A 14,885-nucleotide genomic window follows, 5' to 3' on the forward strand; every position below is an offset into this window, starting at 1 on the left:
CTTGTGGTGCTTATAAAATGTGTTTTGCATTATGTTTTTGTAACAGTTGGCCAGCAAGCCTTGACCTGTGAGGGTTAGGATGAATACCTGCACAGCTGGAGCCTTCAGTGGCCAATGGCAGCCCTGCTCTCATCATTTCCCCCTTTTATAAATGTAAATATTGGAGGTCTTGTTTAAACCTTCAGAACCTAAACATGTCATCACTATTAATAACATATGTTATAAGACACCACATGCTGGCAAAATAACCTGCGGTTAATGACACCAAAAATATTGAAAAGCTTAGCATAAAATTGAAACTTGTTAATGGTACACTGTGCAGCTTGGCATACAACTAGGGGCAGGAATTCCACACAATGGGACTGTGTGAGTGCTAACAGCAGGCTCCCACAAGATAAAATAAACTTGTTTTATGGACATGAGGAATTGATTTTTAATGAGATTCTGCTCGGCCGTAACATCATCCTGGGAGGGTGAGCTGGTTTTCTCCTTGCCTCTGGTGCAAAATTATAGTTTGCAGAATAAAGACTCACTTAAATTTGGCCTATGGATTTGCACCTTCATCATATTAAGTGAAAAGTAGGTGTTATCCCAGGTCTGGTTGTTAAAGTGCCTGCAAAGAAGATCCCCTCTTCCCTGCATTACATATCTGTACGTTCTGGGGTCAGGGAGATCAGCCTACAAGCAGAACACACACTCCTCAAGCTCTTTCAGCAGTAAACTATCTTGCAAGCTGATTTCCTGAGGACAGAAGATTAGTAATGAAAAGGGATAAATCTGTCTCTCTAGAGAACCTGAGTAGAGGAATTTGAATTTACCTTTTTGTGTCCAGGTCTCAGCTACCTGTTAAGAAAATATTAAGATATAAAGAGGTTGTCAGACTTGAGGTTTGGTATCAAAACACTGTCACATTCAGCTGCAACAATGAAGGACTGCCCCTTTGCTGTCTAATCACATTTGATTATCTCTCTTATCCATTCCATCAATTTAAACCAATACCAAAGCTCCTCTTTGAACCCCAGAGAGAAAACCAGAGTCACACAGCTGGGAAGTACCTTGTAACTGGGCAGCCTTTTGGGAAAAACAAAATACAAAAGCAAGAACAACTATCAAACCTCTTCAGCTCTAAACTCAAAACATTTTCTTTGCAAAGAAATCACATTTTTGCTTCCCAAATCGATGTCACTTGGCCCTGAACAAGCTGAGCTGCACTGTGCTGTTGCTTTTCTTTCCTCTCTGCTGTTGTGGTTTGCACTGTTTGTGTGCAATCATTGGCTTTTAATTGCCTTCTATTGCCTGTTTCATTTGTCAATAAATAGAAAGTGCAGACCTATCACCAAAGGCCTTACATCTGTTTCTCATACATCTTAGCCACCCATGGTGCCTGAAGCTAAAGCTGTCCCCTACTGCTAACCAGGCTACCAGTTTATTAGGGTTTTTTTTCCCTGCCCTTTTAAAAAGATGAAAGCCCCTGAAAGCTTTTTCTCCTGCAAGTGATGGTTGAAGTTAATGAAGTAAGCATCTGTTAGGTGAGAGAAGGTCACCCTGGGGTTGGGCACCTCCCCGTGGTGGGACTGGCATTCACCCAGCGATTAGTATGTGATGACAACACCTTAAAGATAATTAGTTGACAATGAGTTGAGAGCCTGTTAACCCCTTTAACACCTTATAGTTTATGATTATAATGAAACACTTCGGGACAAAGCAAAATAGATGTAGTTTTCCTGGAGTGATTTACCTTTTTTTTTTCCAGTGTTTTCGCTTATCATTTTTGTGACCTTCTGCCAAAGGAAGAAACAGCTGCCAGCAGCCCAGAGCACGATTCATCATCTTCATCAGCCTGGGCTGAAATGTAGCTCCAGTTTTCTGTGCACTTCCCTCCACTGGCTGTGAGCTTGAAGACTCTTTGGCCTGGGATGGGAGCCATTGCTGGGGTAGAGCCATGAGAAGAGAGATATGGAGTTTCTCTGGAGGCTGAAATGTCAAGCTGAATGGGTTTTTCCAGGTGGTTTTTCATGCTGGTGTGGATAATCCCTGCAGTGGCAATGGAAGCCACTGGATTTGACTCACCTGAGTGTTCCAGATGGGCTTTCCCCAGTAACAAGGATTACTTGGCAGAAGAAGAGAGAAGCTTTTGCAAACTAAGCTGTAAGAAAGGCAGGATCAGGACACATGTGAGTGAAGCAATCAGGAAACAGCACTGATCATGGGTGTTGGGAGACAACGAGGAGCAGGAGGAAGCAAATGCAGAACAACTGTCAGTCTGTTGTGATTTATATTCACTGGCATTTCCCATCTTCATTCAGTCACTCAGCGTGTTTAATCATGACATGGGAGCTCAGATGAATTATGACTGGCAGTAGCTCAAGAAATTTGGCAATAGCAAAGCAAAACAAATTTGTGCACAGGAATCAAGAAAAGCCTGTCTCAAGATTGAAAATTAAATTTTATTTCATTTAAAGAGATACATATCTTGCTTCTCTCTTCCTTTGCACTTTCTAGCTCAATGTGATGAAGGCAGTCCTGGTGAGAAAATTTTCTGACATCATGTCTCTGCACCATTTTTTTGACACAGACCCAGAGAACAAGGACTGGTCTCGCTTTCATGAGGTTTAGCACAGGACTTCCATTGATTTCAGCAGGAACAGGCTTTGTGTTTGGTAAGTCCCCAAAAATGTGGCTATCTAAGCTATTCTGTAAACTTTCTGCCATGTGTCCATCATTAACAGCTGCCAGGTCCTGGGATGCACAATGGATCCTCACAATTCTCATTTCTCCTGTGCCTCCCATTTCAGTCCTTTAAAGTGCTTTAAAAACATCAGTAAATTAAGTTCCACTGTGGCAAATGCTCCCTGGAGAGACTTTTATTCCCAGGTGACAGGCAAAGGCAAGGCTGGCAAAGGATCCCCACAGCAGTTACAGCCCAGACCTCCTGGCTCCCAGCCTCGTGCTTTACTGCTAATTAAATACATCTAGATTAATGCAGAAAATGTAGAGTTTTGTTATGCTTTTTAGATTTAAAGGCAATATATGGATTCAGCACTGTATCAAATGTCCATAAACTCAAAAATAAAGTATTTCCAGTGACTTCTAAGTCCCTCATTAACTAGCTTGTACTGCTGGGTAGAACCAGGCTTAAGGAAAACTTGCTATCATTTATCTTAATAGAATTCTAGGAGTAGAAGAACTGTCTTCCTCCAAAATTCAAGATTATTATCCAAAACTGATCGATCTGTCTGGTGTTATGACCACCAGTTCTTCCAGCAGTCAAAAAAATTTATGAGAACTCCAACACAGTTAGTAAAGATAATTTGCTGTTATAGGGAAATGGGTCATAAAATAAGAATTCCTGGAACATATAATTGGTTGCTTGATTATTAAATGCAATTCAGGGTTAATTAATAAATCTGCTTCATGATACAGAAGAAAAATATTCTTAAAATTCCTAAAATGCCATGCAGAATCAGCTTCTCTTTCCTCATATGAATTGCACTTTTATTGGTCTTTAGATTAACTGGTCCCTCTTCCTGCAACACTAAATGCAGGTTAAGCCACAATGTTAAGTACAGAATTATTTGTCTGCCTATGAATTTCAAAAATACAGCTCATAATTAATGATGGACATAAAATGACAGCTTTATGTGCTGAAATACCAGCATAGCAAAGTATGAAAAGGCTCCACTGGTTTCAGCAGAGCTACAGAAATTTAGGCCAGCTGAGAATCTGTCCTCGTCTTTACAACATATTTTTGCCCAGTTATTTCCTTTATCTATTTTTTAACTACTTTAGAATATTGCTCTGGGGAAAACATCGAAAATATCTGTTTGTAATGGGATTCTGCATCAAACTGCACAATGCTGTTGAATTCAGCTCTTACTTACCATTCTTGTTATCTCATCAAAAATGAGGGAAACACACTGGTTTCAGCACACCTGAGTGCAGAAAACACCCAGCTTGGACAGGTACAATGGAAACTGGAGCTATACACAAGTCTTTAGAGTAGCTAGATGTGGAAAAAGCAGAATTATCAAGCCAAGGAAAGGTGCTCTGTTTTTGTACAATTCAGAATTTCTTGCAAAGATGTTTACAGCACTGTTGCCACCACCCTGCTCTGCTGTGGGCTGCTGCCTCCTCAGGGCAGGGGTCAGTCCAGCTCACTTTCCAGCTGGGTTTGCATTATCCCAGCAAAATGGGAACAGCTGGTTTGGTTTTGTTGATCATAAAGTATTTCCTTAAGAATTTTCAAGCCGTATAGTCGGGTCTCTAGGTGTTTTCTGCTTTCAACGAGAACAATTTGTCAATAGACAAGGATTTGTGTATGAGGTATTTCACCCCAGCACACAGTCTCACAAATAGGTGAAACCAAAGCATGGAGGCTCTTTAGGATGGGTTTTGATGGAGCAACAGTGTGTCTTACCAGGAGGAAGGAACAGTATGAGCCGGACATTTTGACAAACATTGTCATTACTGCTTAGTTTCACAATGTTGAAACAGAGGTGTGGCCACAGCCAAAACACAGAGGCTTGCAGTGGTTAATCTCCTGGGCAGCTCCTGTCAAAGCATTCTTACCAACCAGCAAAGCTCTCCAGACTGGAGAGAAGCAGGAGCAGGATGGACATGCCCATGTCCAGTCATGAAACCCACTCATCTCCCTGCTCGGCAAAAGGGACACAGAGCAAATGCCGTCGACTGAAGACACTGCCAGCAGTGAGCCATATGAAAAAAATACCAAAAAAACTAAGATCTCTGATGAGCAGCACTGCAGATGGAGAAACTTTCCATTGGTATAGAACTAAATAAATACTCCTCTCTCAGTGTCAGCAAAACGCCTCTGCCAGCACAGCCAAGAAAAAGAAGGAAAGCAGCGTGGGAGCCAGCACACAGCCTTGTTTGGGGCTGCTTGAGACAGGAATGGAGCCTGATACGTTGCCATTTTCCATACACTGGCCATCACAGAAAAATAAAAGTGACAGAAATAAACTTTGTGGGACTTCAAAAAGATGAACAAAATTTTCCAGACCCCCTCATGATCCTACAGCGTTAAAAGATTTGCTAGATCAAGCAACAAACTTGCTGCCAAGCCGTTTTCCTGAAGTTGACACAGATCCTACCTATAGGGTTTGACCAGACCTAAATCCACTAAAATTAGGGAAATGCTGAGGCCATGTGAGTGCCTTTTCAGTTATAGAAATTAGGAAAATGGCAGGATAATTATCATAATTTGCTTTGTCACCTTCATGTTTAGAGAAGTTTATAAAAGATTTGCTCTCAGAAAGTGCTCAAGATTTAAGCAAGAAGGGCAATCCAACACCTCCAAAGGTCTCTTGTTCTTATCCTTACTTGGCAGCAGACTGTTTGTCACACCTCATGCCACAGAGTTGTCTGTGGCCTGTTTTTCAGGATGACAATGTCTCTACCACATCTCATTAGGGATGCTGCTGTTCTGCCCATGAGCACCAGCGTTGGGAGATTTCCCTGCTCATACAGCAGCTGGCATCTGCTCTGAAGTCTCTCCCAGTACCCACAGGCACAGCAGGGGCAAACAACACGAATCCTGTCATTGTCTCTGAACCAAATTGTCTAACTTATTCTAAATTATAAAGGTGAGGGACTTAACATCCATAATAAAAAGGCATCAAACCTTAACGCTTCTGTTTTCTTACAAAGGTTTCCATGGGTAAAGAGTCTGTTTCTGCTCAGGTCAGACTTTTTCCAGGTTGGATTTAAGGGCAGGGAGGGCCTTGGCCAGTGTGTTATTTCACTGGGGACCTTGGCTATGAGACAGCCTTGTCCAAGGGCCACCTGGCATGGAAATACTGGGAAGTACAAAATTAATCTCTTACCAGCCCCTTTGGGAAGGGACAAGAGAGTGACTTTCATTTTCTGGAGAAGACAATGGGATTTATCATGGAATTAAAAGCAGCAAAAAATATGTGAAAGGGGTGAGGAAACTTTAAAAAAAAGAAAATATGCAAGAAGTGTTTATACTTTTTCAATCTTTACGTTTATCTCAGAAGATGGTGTAGATTAGTACCATTATTGATTTAAAAATTAGAACATTTTATTCATCAATTGTCTGTGTTTCACCTGTTATGTACCTCTGAAAGTATGACCCTTGAGAACACAGAAGCTTGGAACTCTGTGGAGGATATTTGTACTGTGTGGAGTGTCTCTGAGGTTTTGTGGAGGCTCAAGAGGACAATAAAGTCAATTTTTGCAGAAGAAAATGGAGAAAAGGCACCTTAGGAAGGATGCCAGGTACAAGAGGACTGAAGCATTTCATGCCCAGTCTGTTCCAAAGGAAGATTAGGATAAGCAGGTCTCGTGTGGTGAGACCCACACACAGGAGCCAGTTGTGTGTCCAGCTGGAGAAACTCTGCCAGGGCCATGTGACACACAGCATTCAGGTTTTGTTAACATCTGTGTGGTCCAATTTTCTATTACTGTCAGCAAGTTATTTCTAGGAGTGCCAGGTTATTTTGTCCATAAACATTGTCCCCATCACACATTTCCAATTTTAACCCTATTTGTCTCCAGTTGATTTACATTTGGCCAGAAGCAAATTACCTATTGGAAGCATTTATTGAAAATTAATTAGGTGGCTAAAATACCTCCAGCAGATTCTGTTAACAGTGTCTATTCCTTGTGGCTCTCCACAATTCAGCATTTTCCAGTTAAAACACCTAGCAATTAAAAAAAAAATAAAAAAATCATAAAATAAATGATATAATTAGTTCCAGAGTGGAACTTGGTCTCTTTGAAATCAGATGCTTTCTTCTAAGGCTGCAGTGCCTTACAATAGCAAGGGATTTATAGTGCCAGGGGATTTTTGATAGAGGAGGGGGTAAGCACTTACAATAACTAAGTCACTGCATGAAGCAAAATTAAGGTGTCCTTGAAGCTTAAAATCAGCCAGGCACGCAGGAGAATTCGTGCAAACACCAAACTGGGGACAGGAGAAGGGACAAGATCTATGAAGTGAGATTAGAAGGAAAAATACAGGATTAAATGAGAGGCAATCACAGCACCCAAGAACATGGAAAAACACCCTGCATCTCTCTAAAGAAAAGCCAGGATGTTAACATGATTTACTGCAAATAGTTCCACAACATTAAAATGAGTTTTTATTTTCTGTGTGTGCTGCTTCAAAGAACAACTCTGTGGGCTCATAAAAATGCAGAGAACAAATAGGGGCCTCTAAGACCAATTTATATGCCATGCCCACTGTGCACTGAGACACATATAATCTGTAAAATGTCAGCTTCAAAGTTCCACAGAGATTGGTGTTAACCCTGACCCCCGACCTTGCCGACTCTAGCTGGGCCCTCATGCTCTCTGAACCAGCTGTTTTAGATAAATGTGCTCCATTTTTAAAGAGATTGTCTCAGAGTTTTACGTGAATAGTAGTAATATTATTAACTCTCGCTGAAAAAACCACCTTAACCGAGAGTCTTTACAGATGGGCCAATCAAAGTCTTACCCCATGCAGAGAGTGGTGGGTTAATAAATATGTCATTGGACTGAAAATATTTAAACAACACTGGGAGAAAAGAGCAAGGCATACGACAAAAGGAAAGCATATTAGTACTGTTTCCTGTCAAAATACACAGAGGAAGCACTTTACTTTGACCATTTTCCTCATAAAGAGACACGGTAGGCCAAAACAAACAAAGCTGAGGAATCTGGTTTATCCCACTGTTGGATATCGAGGGTTATCAACTTAAATGAAGTAAGGTTGAGTGACCAAAGCCAGGTTCTCCTTGACAGGACTGTTAATTGAACATATCAGCAAAGGTAGCACACAAGCTGTGGCCCCGTCGATCAATACTTCCATTTCATAAGGCCTCGTTAATGTTTTCCTTATTTCACTTTATGTATCACTCCAAAGGTAGGTGGGGGATTGGTCCCTCGTGGTCTGCCCGAAGTCCAAAAGTATGGGGTAGCCTGCTGGTTTGGCAAACTCTGGACAAAGCCTAAATCATCCTCTTGGAAGGAAGATGTCAAAGTTCAAGGGCACACAGTATATTTCAGACAACAAAGAAGCAGCTGGTGTCCACTCATGATAAATAAAAATAAGTTGGGGTCAGAATTACAAGTCAACTGACTCCCCATTCACTGAACAAGAGCCAAGGATAACTGGAGTCACAGGGAAAGCTCAGAATGATTTTCTGAGCTTTTGACTCAGACCCACTGGGAATCCAGACCTACTTTCCATGTCCATGGGGTGAGAATACATCCACAGATTTCCTTGGGACTTGTTCTTCAGCACTGCATTTGGAACCACCCACCCTGTGTCTTTTGAGAGTGATATGCTCAAAAACTTTCTGAATAGATAAAGGAATAAAATGTAACTCCTTAGAAGACACAAGCACAAAAATACAGTATGTGAGTTAAAAGATTGGAAGATTCACAAATGGTCCTGTTCTTTAAAAAATAAAGTATTTTAATTCAGTTAAATTCCATTAAAATACTGCAGCCAAATTGTTTTCACGCTATTTACTTTACTTTACTTTACTACAGTACAAACCAATTGTATTGCTGTCCTTCTAAACTCTGATTATAGTCTTTCTGGCCTAGCAGTAAACCATAACATTAAAAAACCAAATACACAACTGTCAGAACATGGAAAGTTAGATCTGAAAGCTCAACTTTGGCTTTTCCCTCCAGCACCTCTTGACTTGTAACAGAAAATGCCCTTATCATTACCAGTTGTTCAGTTGTCACTGTAATAAAAGAACAGGAATCTTACTCCCATTCACAGTACCCTGCCTGCAAAACTGAATCAGTTTTAAGCATCAAAGTAAGACAAGCAAGGAAGGGGAATTTGAATAATCCACAGTCGTTCAAGATTTAGCGTATTTAAATATTTGCTTTCTCAGCTGGTTTCATTTTAAAGTTTGAATTTTCCAAATTTTCCAAATTCTTTGACAATGTCAATAAATTAGGTTTGAAAGTTATTTTCCATATTACTGGGTTCATGTTTTCTAAACAGAGCATAACCTCTTACTAAGACATGAACTGCTGGGAGAAGTTGACAGAGACACAATAAATTGAAAGGGGGAGAAAAAAAACAGAGGCTTCAGTGGATATAATACATAAAACAAAAATACAAATAAATACAAGCAATGAATATAACAGATGCTAATTTATAATTATTTAATGAGTATTACTGAATTTATGTAATACATAATTTAGTGTTTAATGTAATACAAAAAAAATCTAAAACACTTTCCAGCAGAAGAAAGATTAGAAAGTATGAGGGCAGGGCATACAGAAATCCTTCCCATAGGACTGACCTGTGGCTCCTGTGCTTTTGGCAGAATTCTCTAACACATAAGCAAGCTCTCTAGAAAATCTGTTTGGTTTTGAATGTCATTTGCTTAAATGGCATGGGAGAGAAAACGAGTTTAAGTTACAGGCAAAACAAGTTTGTGAGGGTAAACATTTTGTTTTCTAAATACCCAAAATATGTTAATAGTTTTGAGTTCTGTGGACTTTGGGAAGTTTGCCTTTCCCCACATGACAAATTCCCTTCCTGTTCCCATTCATGTCCGCAGAAATTCTCTTGACTGAGAAGGAAGGAAAAAAGCACATGAGCAACCTAAGTAAGAAACATGTTTCTCAATGCTTGTTTATGGTAAAAATCCAACTGTGGATCTGAAGGATATCTGAAGGATATGACACATCCCTCAGGAAGTAGTAGATAGTCTTGATTTCAGTTACAGCTCTTTGGAGGAGTAAGAAGCTGTTCATTCTTTTAAGCTGATCCATTTCTTTAGACTGAGTGTCGTTTCCACAAGAGCCATGTACCCAACCTTGCTCTCATTGGGATGCTATGAATTATGTGTGGAAATCCAACAGAAAGCCCATCATGGAGCAGCAGTGACCCTCTTTGTAACCCCTCCTCTGATTTGTAAATTTGACTTTACATTTCCTTCTCCACCACACCTCTACTTTCCACATCCAGCACAGGGCTTTGTCTTCCTCCTCTCCTCCTCTGGCACAATTTACTTGGTGGTAGAACTGCCGTGTGCTGGTTCTCTTTTCAAATTCTGTGGGGGGAAAAAAGCATCTCTTGCTCACTCTTAATCTGGCCACTGCTACTTTTATGTTAACAGAGCCAAAGGTGCCATGAGGCAAAGGTGCTGGTTTAAAGGCTTAATCTCAAGGCACCTTTTTGGCGCTGAGCCCACAAACACAGATTTCCAGCACGGTGGGCGCAGTGCCAATGGAGCTGCACCTCTGAACTTCCATCCTCACAGCCTCTTCTTCCAGGACACCACCCCAACACCGAGCACATGTACAGCCACTCCAACTCTTCAGCCACAAGGAAACATTTATCAGAGTCCACACAGCACAAAACATTGAGAAGGGAGATGTGTGGAATGGTGTTGCTTTTACATATCCAGTATAGAGGAGGAGGGAACTTTCCCCACACATGTGCTAAGCTTTCAACATTTTTTCCTGCCCAATTCAAGCCTCTCACCTTCCCAGAGATTTTCCTAATTCCTGCACTACAGGATATTCAGAGGTAGGAAATTTTCAGTCTCTCCTGTTTGTACAAAATAATTAAATTATTATTAAAGCCACTGCTAACCACCAGGCTAGAAAATTCACCCTCCAACCCTTCACGCATTCAAGTGTTCAGAAAAATTATTCCTTTGAACTTTGCAGAGCTGCAGTTTTCAACAGTTTTCAATTTACAAGCTGATTATTTTTTCTTTTTTTTTTTCTTTTTTTTTTTTTCCAAAAGAGGTATGTATCCTTGTATAGGGAATTTAAACCTACTGACAATAGGCTTGCTCCTGTTAGCTGTTTTTCATGGACCTCTTGGAGTATTCTAGACTCCCAGAGGCACACAGACCACAGGCTGAAAAACAGTGTTGCAAAGGGGAAAAAAAGCACAGGTTTAATAACATTGGCTCATTCTCCAGAGTCCTGAAGTCTGCTGCCTTCCTGCTGCCTGTTCTGCAGGCCTTGCCTCTCAGGAGGTGGAATATGAGACACCACCTAGATGTTCACCTGCCAAGGGAGGAAAATCCTTTCCCTCCACAATGAGACACAAATATGGGCACAGGAGGTCACTAAAACCAAGAGCTTGCTGTTGTGGTGACGTGGGTTTGAAAAAGACAGATGTGTGTGAAACAATATCTCCTGTTCCATGAGATCCCACGGCACTACAAGAAAGCCATGTGGGAACACTGACACAAGTGGAAACTGTTCAGTTTTGAATTGCAAAAGACATGGTTTGCTCCCCTTTGCCCTCCCTGCAGACAAAAAGGAAGGGAAAGAGACTTGTCCCTGCCTGGTGTTGATGGAAAGCACATTTCAGCTGATCTGCAGGCATTTCTGAGTATAGCTTATGGTAATAATGTCACAGCTACAACACCTCATTTTCACAATTTTCCTAAAATTCTCATAGCAAATAGAGTTCAGCCTAAACCTGGTGAAAGAAATGCAGTCCTGAAATCAACAAAGTTCAGACTTTCAGGCATCTTATTTCTCTAAGGACTTAGAAAGGATTTTGCACTTACAGGTCTGATTTGTAACCACTTAAATCTCCCTTTAATCACTGGAGAGAATGGACATGAGCTACATCACTTCCAGGTCTAGCTCATCTGAATTACTTCAGATGTCTTGAATGAGATAAATCACAAACTCCAATGCCTTTCCCCCCATGGACTGTAAAGAAGTGCAGAATATTATCACAGTGCGGATGACTGCACTCTAGGCACTTTCACCTGGACACATTTCACTGGTGCTGGTTGAAACTTTCTGGTGAAATAGCAAAAATGCTGTGTCTTCAGCAAAGAAAACTTTGATTTCTGTGATCAGCTTTGCAGATATATTTTCATTTTCCTCCCCACACGACTCAACTCCTCCTGCAGTAGGACCTGCAGGCCAAATACCTCAACCGAGGTGCTGCAGGTCAGAATGTGTAGCTGGACTTCTTCCTGTGGTAAACTGTGGCAGTTTTGGCAACCAGGAGAGAAAAATCCAGCTACTACATATCTGAAGCTGGAAGAAACTCCTTCATTCTGGGCTTGCATAAGAAGGGGATTAGGAGGAAAATGCTGAAGAGCTCGAAGCCATATGGCTGGGGAGCAGAGACTGACCTTATTCAAAATGAAAGCCTCCTGCAAGCAAGCAGGGAGCTGAAGCAGATCAAGAGTCCAGTGACTGGGGTATAATCAAACAAAATCCTGCTCCAAATCAATTACTTAAGTACTTTTCCTCAGTCAAAATATATAGGCATTTTTATCTATTCCAGTGTGTTTTTGCAGCACAGGAACTACAGAAGAGTAACTAAGACCATAATTAGATTTTCAGTAAAAGGGCAAAACAGGAATATAAGGAATATAACAGGAATATAAGGAATATTGCAGGTAACAGTGGACAAATTGCACTGCTGTGTCCTTCCATTGCATTGGTTGTGGCAGGGCAGGTGTCAGATGATCACCAACCACAATACTGCTGGCTTTCCTGATTTCTAAGCCCAGAATAATGCCTATGGAAGGGGAAATACTCAGAGTTTGTAATTTTTGTTCTACCTGGAGTAACACTTCTTCCCAAAATTGTATTTTGTGCACAAGTTGTTTCTTAGCTATCTCCCATGGCGTGGTGCAGATGTAGGAGCACAAACACAGTGTGCTGATGGCCATAACATGAATATAATGTGAACTGGAAACAAGCAGATCTTTGTCTTCCTCTTCCAGGTCATGCAGCTTCAGCAATGGCAAGAACAAGAACAAGAACAGACAGCAAGAGGGATAATGAACAAGAAATAATAGCAAGGACTTAAGATCTTCCTGGCCATTCAAGATGCAAGGCCTGAAACTCTGCAGAGTTCCAGAAACAGGACATCCAAACCAAAATCAGTCTGTCTGTGTTGCCAGGTGTGGCTCTGAAAAACAATTAATTGGAACAGAAATTAAGATTACCACTCCATCACAAAAGAATCAGCAATCAAGGCTCTTCCACGTACAAAATATACCTGAAAATCAAGAACTTTCCAGCACTTAGAAAAGAAGTCTCAAAAGCTCTATTTCAACAAAAAGCTGGGGTTTTTCAGTACCCAAAGCCCAGGCAGAGATACATTTACAGACGTTTTTAGGCCATAAGAACTCATTGTGATAACCAGATTAGATCTCCTGCACTATACAAGCACAGGACTTCTCCCTGACATTCCCATAGCCAGAAGCATGGCATGCAATCCACCTAGACCTGAGATGGAATTTCAGTTATGCTATTATGTTATTTTTAAAAAGGAAGAAGGGCTCAAAAATGTAATGAAAAGCAAGTTTGACATATAGTAAAGCTGTTGAGTGTTCATAGAAACCCTACATCCTCCATGGAACATCATCCAATCCCAACTGATGGAGGTTTAAGCATCCTTAGGCAGTTCTTCTGGTGTGATTATCTCCTCAGGGCTGTTTTATTCTTGCCATGACTTCCCCACTGCTATTTTTACATGGTAATTTGAAATTTTTGTTAAAATTCTCATGCCTGGATCTATATTTGAGAGTCTGATGTAGCTGCAAAACCTCTTTGCTCTGTCTGCTCCCTTTGTTATCCTTGCAAAAAGAAATATCCCCTCGTGTAAGTCAGAGTTGCTGGAAAAACAAATCTTCATGTTTTGGCCATTGATCTTATATTTATGCTTCCTCTTCTAGGTATCAAACCCCCAATTTTATTTTTTTTTTTTTTTTATTAGTAGATGAGTTTATTTCCTTAAGAAAGAAGAGTTGTGTGCTCCTGGTGTCTCTGCCTGTGGTTCAGTGTGCATTTAAACCAGGTGCTGCCAATGTAAAGACAAAACATTTGCACCCCCTCACCCCATCCCTGCCTCTGCAGGAAGAGTTTGTACAGCAAAGCAGAGGAGAGAATGGTGCTGGCTGAAAAAAAAGAGCCATGAAGTCTTATTAACTCAAGCCTAAGACCCAAACCCAATCCTTCACATATTTTTAGGTGTGATCAGCTCACCACCCAGCTATGAAATTACCTGTGCCACCAACACCTAGAGGAGCAGTGCTCCTGCAGGGAGAACAGAGGGTGAGGGGGGCTGGGTTTTCCAGGGGGCAGTTTAAAGGGCCACCAAACCACTCCATGTGTGCACATGTGTTCATCAGTCTGCTATGCTCTCCCTGTACAGCTCTTAAATCTGTCTGGCCACCAAATCTCCACCAAATCTTGCAGCAGGTCTGAGGACTCCAACATACCGAGTTCCTGCTTCTCACATTAGGCATCAGGAAAGGGGAGAGATCACAGTCAGAGTCTGCTCAGAGGAGGGGAACCAGGGTGTGAGCTCACCTTTTTATCAGCCACCAGAGAAGCCGGTGTGCAGCCGCTTTCTGAGACATTGGTGTTATTGGCCACCAAAGCACCCACACTGCAGGGGCACAGGAAACCTGGACTCACAAGTTCCACTGCTCACTGAGCAAGCTGTTAGGCTTAGGAGCTTTTATTCAGCTGGTTTGGGGTCTCCAAAGAATCTGCAGTGATGACTGTGCAAGAACAACACACTCTGGTGCTGGCAAGTAATTAGAAGGAAAAGAACCAGAACAGCCATTAAAAGAGTAAAGACAACTTTTTCATCCAGGATGACTAAAAGAAAAAAAAAAAAAAAGATTATTTAAACTCAATTTCAGTACACAGCAGGAGAAACACTCCCCAATCTGCCACATACATCACACACATCCTGTCACCCCCATCTCAGTTTGGTCCCAGGGGTCTTGGAAAAATGTTAATCCCCTTTTCAGTGTTAGGTGAGTTTCACCACTGTGTAACTTTTAAAATTCATAGCAAAGTGTCCTAGGCCCCGACAGCCACTTTGCAAGGAGTTTCTCACCCTGAACAGAACGAGTGGCAAGAGTTTATTACCCTTC

Source organism: Cyanistes caeruleus, chromosome 6, assembly GCF_971803275.1.
Source record: "Cyanistes caeruleus chromosome 6, bCyaCae1.hap1.1, whole genome shotgun sequence".
Classification (NCBI taxonomy): Eukaryota; Metazoa; Chordata; class Aves; order Passeriformes; family Paridae; genus Cyanistes; species Cyanistes caeruleus.